Below are 7650 nucleotides of genomic sequence, written 5' to 3'. Positions count from 1 at the left end.
TGACTTTAGAAGATAATTAACTGAACTGAGCCAACACAGGTGACACAACACTACAGTGACACATGGACTGAAGTGCCAGCCTTAAGAGCCAATTTTATAATGAAATTCTGATAGGGTTTAGAATTAGCATATCATAAGAATGTTCCACTCAACAAACAACCCATTAAGCTGGATCTTTATGGTATTAGCACAGCTGATGTGAGGAATGTGAGTTCTTGGCCCACCATATATGTTGCAGGGAGTTAGGAAACGAATGAGGTCACTCATACATGAAACGTAAGATGGAGCTTCTTGGTAATTAAGATTCAATTCCCTGCTCCAGGGGTGGATAGTAGGTAGTGTAAACTCCCTACTGAGAGAAAGTCAGAGTTTAAAAAAAAAGGAAAAAGTTCAAGTAAGTGTTTCATTTTCTGCTGTGTTCAGTTCAGGTGAGATACTGACACATGACATGCGAATTATTAACCAGAATAATGTTCAGGTGAATGGCCCCATACTTTAAATACTTTACAATCATTCTATTTTAAAAAAGGAAACCATTAAATTCAAAGTCCAGTTCTTTTGATTCTGCTAAGCATACACCAACTACAACATTTCGGCAACACAAGAATTTCCAACTGCATATGGAGGTGAAGGCAACTCTTTCATGCACATTGTGCTCGCACTCTAAACATTGACTTTTTCACCTGTTAGTCTGACATTGCACTCCAAATGACTTCCTCACAAGAGACAAACACTGAGAGCAATTTAGAGGTAAAAGCAGTCTTCAAAGCCTAATAAAATGTGCAGAATATCTGTTCTCATGTGCTGAGTGGCTCAGGAGGTAGAGCAGGTCATTAATCAGAAGGTTGGTGGTTTGATTCCTGGCGACTTCAGTCTATGTGCTAAGGATACATTAGCGCTGAGTATCTTTCTCTTTCCTTGAGAAAGAACGCATCATTAATTCTGAATGTGTTCATGTGAGTGTGAATGCTAACGAGAAAGCACTTAGAATGTGGCCCGCATAGCTTTGTGGGAATGAGACAGTTTGTATAAAGCGATTTGAGAGCTTAAGTAGAAACGCATCATATAAGAACCACTCCAAGAACCACTCCATTTACTAATTAAAATGAGGCATATAGTATATGGACAAAATGGATATCTACACATTGAAGAGACTGTATGCCGTGAATCTCCTGCACATAGCTTTGAAGCTGAAGTTAATGTTAGAGTAGCTGGTAACTTTCATACAAATTGCAGCTCAACACACGGTGACTTGTGTGGGCACTTTGCTCCCGAGTTGATGTGGTTCCTAAACACTTCCACTTAATACCACTTACAGTTTATCATGGAACATCTAGGAGAGAAGTAATTTCCTAAAGTGACCTGACCTGCAGTGGTGGCATCCTGTTACAATACCACAACTGAATTGCATGAGTTCTTTACAATGTGTACAACATGATCTGGCTGACGACAACAACAAAAGTGACAAAGCACCTAAAAGCTCTTATATAAAAAACAACTAAATACCAGGTTTGGGAGCATTAGCTACATCTCAGTATGACATCATTTGAAATGTTAAGCAGACATAAGAGACAGCAAAGAGCGTTACCGCTGTGCTGGTACAGAATTTTCTTTTGTAGGGGCGGCATTGGCAATGTGTTTAATAATGGTTAAAGTTTTAGGATGAGGGTTACATTTTTCATCAGAAACAAAGAGAATACAAACTGATGGTCATTGTGGTGCAGTAGTATGGATGAACAGTGGACACAAACAAACACCAACATGAAAGAAAGACAAGAAACCAAAACAAAGCTTCAGCATGAGAGTCACTGACAAGACTCCATTTACAGCACAAGATGAGTAATTTATATGTTTCTTAGTGGCTGGTAAACCATTTGCTACACTTGATTCAGCATTGAAACAATATGCAGAGACAAGTTTCAATATATGGCTGGAAGAAGACAACAAAACAGACTAAACTGCAACCAAGAGTGTTTCAGACAACATTCAGCAGAGTTCAGTAGGGAGGGGTCATTGTTAGGAACTGAACACCGCACAGCAGAATGGAATCCCAGCGGTGATAGGAATTAGGCCAGGATCCTGTGGAGTCTAGGAGAGGTGGAGATTGAAGGAGCTTGACAGCATGGGAAAGTGGAAGGGATATAAAAGTTAGATTAGCCACCTAACATCTGGGAAGCAGACAGATGTGTGACTACTGATCTTTCTTATTGAACTTTGGCATAAGCTTCATTTTAGTCATTAACACGCTACACTGTTTGAATGAATTTCCTACCAAAAATCAAGATTCTAAACTTAAACATACGCACTGAAATCGTACTTGGTTTAATAGTGACACATTTTGACTCATTATTGAAAATTGGAGTCAGGAACACTGTAAGCCCAGAATATGTAGCAAAGATGTAAAAGCTTAGCTTAAAGGCATCCACATAAAATGGTGTACAAGAGAATGACAAGGACCGTGTCTCTTCCGATAAGAGGAAATACAGCACTGCAGCCCATTGAAAAGACAAGAGCCTCAGCAAACACAGGAGAGGCTTCAGCAGCTAACAGAGACTCTATACGTCATCACTTAACCAGCATTATGAGTCTTATCAAGTAGTAGCACATTGCTTTTTATTTTATTTACTCATTTTAATTTTAATTGTACTGTTTGATGTTGCCATGGACAATTCATGAAACAAAGGTGCTGTACTGATGTTGGTGTGTACTTGTCTGCAGGTTGTCTATATTTCTTGTGGAATATGATGAAGGCTTATCAGATTAAACTGTGATGGCAGATGTTACATAAAAGCTGCTACCATTATAGTTTATATCTTATTTATATTTACTCCTCAGTAACAGGCTCATTACCGAACTTCAAACCTCTTTCCATATTGCAGTATGCTTTTCTTTCTCCAAGCAGTACAACCTCTGAGAGCTGTTGGCATGGCTGCAGACTATTATCCTGTCTTTGTTTAGCATAAGTGGTGCGTATAAGCTGCATGTAGCATGTTTCTTTTAATTAGTTGACTAATAATGAAGCACTCCATATCGAGAATAGGAAGAAGAAAGACAGAAAACCTTTTATACACAGGTTACCATTGTGAGGACATACTGTACCTGCTGCATCACAACACCAGTCACAATGATAATTGGATATGCTGAGTGAAGTTGGTAGTAACCATTAAGTAGGCTAGAAATACTGAGGGGAAAAGTATGACACTGACTAGATAGTTCTTTACCAAAGAAAAGGTTTGTTTCTTTTTAGTATGTTTGAGTCATACACACACATCAAACACAGTCTGGCTGTCCACGTGGCAGGATGCAGGTACACTGCAGAGTGAGGCTTCGCTAAAAGGAAACCTTCTCTGCTTAAGCATACATAAGCAGAGAAACAGTGTGTGTGATTCAAAGCTCATCAACAAGGGACACCTTTAACTTCTGGCAGAAGCACAACAGCATCTACTTGGAGTCATTAACTCGTTTAAATGCTCTGCATGGTAACACAGAGCAGCAGCAAAGGAATATGAAGTCATTTTCAGAGAACAGATGCTTCCTGTGGTGCAAACACTATTTCTCTTCAAGGCCAGATTCCAAATGGAGTCTAGCTTTAAATGTGGTCAAATAGAACAACAGCGCACTCACAAATACCAGTTTACTGCAGTTCTTTCATTCACTGGCTGATGGAGTTCACAAAAAAGCGAAGCTAGAGAAGGGTTGATGGGTGGGTCAGCAAAATGTGTAATTTTGAAAATTTTACTTGAAAATGGGTATAATGGATGAAAACTAAACCGCAGTTTTCAACATTTTACTCAGTGGTTATCAGAATTTAGAAGCAATTGCAGATCTAAATATCCCTTTATTTTATGAGCTTGTAGTGAGAACTGCAGTGGTTTTTGCATTTGCTCAGTAATTTGCCATCAAACCTTGCAGGAAATTGAAAGCAGCACGGAAAACTGTCAGGCAACACAGAGAACTGATGTGGACTTTAAAAAACATATATTTGGTAGTTCACCCACTAGCACCTTGCACATTGGAGGTTTTCATATGTGAATAAAAGCGCTGTGAGCTCTACACATACAAAATAGGATAGGAGGATGTTAGTGAAGTTCATGTAAAAGTTCATGTAAAAGATTCTAGTGTCAAGTGACTTTTTTTGGATTTTACACAAAGGATCTTAAAGTTATTCCATTTCTGGGTCATTATGAGATCAGCAACAGTGGCAAAAGTTTCAGGCATTCTTCTTTTTTACCCAAGTAAAAAGTGAAAAACTACAGGCTTACTCAAAGTCAGAAAGAATATTTTTACCAGCTATTACTGTGCAACACTAGCTGATCTTTATGCCATATTAACAAAATATTAGTACATGGGAATAGAGACTTTATTTTGACTTTGCTTCCTAACCAAAACAGAAAAAATCAACAGTTAAAGTGAGATTTGGCAGGTGGGGCACCCCAAGATTGGTTATAGTGGGTCAGTGTGGTTAAAAAATCACAACTCACAATCATTTCTCTGTGATAGGCTGACCTGTGCTGCTGCTGCCTTGAGCTGTACTGCTCTTTATGGATTTACACAACTGAATTCAACAAGATGTAACCCAATATCTCACAACCCATCTTGGCTAATTTTCCCTACACTCGAGTGTACTGTTTATATTGTCTTTACAACACAGTATGCCACCCATCAACCTTGAAGTAACATGAAGTTAGTAGAAGTCAGTTTGTTTTGAATGATGTTTCACAATATGAAAAAAACACGACTTCACTAACACAATACACAATGTTGGATATGAAAACGAGACCATTATACATCAGCTTTAAATTTACAGTTGGTCAAATGTCAGTCTGCACCTTTAAATATAGCCTCTCCTCTTCCTCTGCTCCCTCATTTTAGGCTCAAATCAGTTTGATATTTGTCTGAAGGCGCAAGTTAAAATGTGTTAAACCTAAAGTAACGTGCCTGTTTTGAAAATTTAAGGATTAGAAAGTTGTCAGAAAAAATAAATACCCATTTAATATAGAGATACCTGAAAATACTACTTAAGTAAACTAAAGAAGTGTTTGTGCTTTGTTGCTTCTCACCTCTGGAAATCAGTAAAATGTACTTTAACTGGCCTGAAAATGTATCTAAAAACCACTAAACTTAGCATCTTTCCCCTTTGCTGTAGTGCAAGTAAGCAAGCCCTATTTAATCATCATCGTCTTGTTACAACAGGCAGACATTTATTACTGATTAATCTATAAATCCTGATTATGAAAGTGTATCTCTTTTTTTCTGTCTGTACACTTGTAATCCTCCTTTCAACTTCTTCGTTCTGCTTCATATCGCTCCTCTTGTAATTTTGTAGCGCAGGACAGATTGCCTAATTGTCTCTCTTCCTCCATCATGTTAATGAAAAAGAATCCCTGCAAGCTAACAGGAATCTGTCTGATCATTTGTACCACCTACAAATAATCCTGGCATGGATTCCACTCAGTGCTATCAGGACCCCACTGCTTTGAATCTCTGCCCATTTCCACCTTTATTGCTGTCATAAAGCATGCTGTGTCAAGGTGTAGATGTAGGTGATTTGTTAAAGCAAAAAAAAACAAGTAGGGTTCTTTTTTTCTTTTGTAGATGGATAGAAGGATGTAATCTGAAGATTTGGCAGCATTTACCCTCCTAATTTAATCTTCCTCATTTATTTCACAGGAGGAAATGTTTGGCAGAGGTAGTCTTTGCCTGTGCTACTAGTACTTTTTTCTTTTGTTTGTTTCTCTATTTCCCTCTACCTGTGCATCTCTGCATCTTCCTTGTGTACTGCAGGAATATCTATCTATCTATACACTACTGGTCAAAAGCTTTAGAATACCTCAATTGCTCCAGTTTTTTTTTATTGAAAATTATGCAGTTTAATGTCTCATTGCACTCTGAAATGATAATAGAAATAAAATATTTTTCAGAAAGTTCCTTCCATTTCTGTTGCAGAAGTTCCCATAAATGTGTGGCACTTGTAGCTTGCTTCTCTTTCACTCTTCTGTCCAGTTCATCCAGCTGGATGGGGTTTAAGTCTGGAAACCATCTTGGGTTTTTTTCCTGAGGTAGTTCTGGCATAGCTTGGACTTATGTTCTGAGTCATTATCTTGCTGTAGGATGAACCCCTGACCAACTAGGCACATACCAGAGGTTATTCCATGGTGCTGCAGAATGCTGTGGTAGCTGTTTTGGATCAAGGTGCCTCACTCTGTACAAGTCACCGACACCTGGACCATCACACTTCCTCTTCCATGTTTCACGCTTGATGCCAGACACTATGGAACCATCCTTTCGCCTACTCGAGATCCTGCGTGATGAACTGAAGATTTCAAATTTTGATTCATCAGTCCATAATACCTTCTCCTAGTTTTCAGTAGTCCAATAGCAGTGTTTCATGGCCCAGGCAAGCCTCTTTGTCTTTTTGTGATGCCTTAGCAAGGGTTTTCTTGCTGCGACTCAAGCTCGAAGTCTTCTCTTGACTGTTAAAAACTAAGACTTGCTACACGTTGGGTGAGTGCCGAATGTTTGCTTATGTGTATATGGGGGTGGGAATGCACGTTTGTGTCTGCGTTCGCATGTTCGTCTGTGTCTATATGTCAGGTTGGGTCTCAGACTCCACCTCTCTGGGAACACCTCAGGCTCTCCAAGGTATGAAGGCCTATCTCCCCTCACCACACTCCCTGCTGGTGGCTGATGCCCTCAGAATTTGGTGCGCTGGTGGTTCTTGGTGTCAGGGGCTGGGAGCTCATGTATGTACCGGCTCACTCCTGGTGGCCGCTTGGCGGGGCCTGGTGCCTGTGGCCCAGCTGGGCCCCTTCTCGGGGGTGGGGCGCCCTCAGGCCCCTGGGCCTGGGGCTCGGTCCTCTCTGGCACAGCTGGCTGCTGGCAGAGCCCGCGGGCACGTCACTGCAACCCCCTCCGGTCTCTGCTCCATGGCTGCTGGGTGACTGCTCACCTGAGGCTCTCCTCAGCTCTTCCCAGGAGGGTGGCATGGTCCCCCCCCCCCCTTTGGTGGTCCTCCTTGGGTCCTTGTACTCTGGGGCCTCTGGATGTCTGGGGCCTGGATCTCCTCCATACCTGCTTCATGCCCTGGGGGACGGGGCTATGGCTCCCCACACTCCTTAGCACAGTGGTTCCCAAACTTTTTTTGCTGGGCCCCCCTTTGTTTTACAAGAAAAATGTTCGCGCGTGCGTGTGCACACCCATATTTTGCTCCATTGCGATTTATTTCACACCTCAAACATTTAGCAAACAATTAAGCAAATACAAGAAATCTGCAATAAATTACAGGTAGTAAGAAAATAAACTACTAACTTTTTTACGCTACATCCGCACCTACACGGGTAGTTTTGAAAACGCAGCTGTTTCGTCCACACATAAACGGCGTTTCGAATCACCGAAAACTGAGATTTTCTAAAACTCCTTTTTTGCGTTTACGTGTGGACGAGGAATACAGAGTTCATCACGCAACGTCAAAGGTATGTGCCTTTTTCCACGTCACGCTGTGCGCCACGTTATTGTTTACATGAGATGAATAGCACAATGGCAGATTGAGACAAAATACTGTTAATCTGACTGTCTGCAGGTTTTACATGCTTACATACACACACACAGTTACTGTCCCTCCATTTACAAAGGCAGAGGCGTCACGGTGTG

At 40.8% G+C, this 7650-nt stretch overlaps 1 pseudogene; it reads right to left on the bottom strand.

The window, feature by feature from the left end:
- Window positions 1-1628, bottom strand: part of LOC146554619 (biliverdin reductase A-like) — a 3157-nt pseudogene extending 1529 nt beyond the window's left edge.
- Window positions 1629-7650: the final 6022 nt, after the last annotated feature.

Source organism: Mchenga conophoros, linkage group LG18 (genome assembly GCF_057382185.1).
Source record: "Mchenga conophoros isolate Kocher_MC1m ecotype Shallow Benthic linkage group LG18, M_conophoros_male_GT1.1, whole genome shotgun sequence".
Lineage (NCBI taxonomy): Eukaryota > Metazoa > Chordata > Actinopteri > Cichliformes > Cichlidae > Mchenga > Mchenga conophoros.
The sequence above is the reverse complement of the archived record's forward strand: the minus strand, read 5'-3'. Positions and strand labels throughout refer to the sequence as shown.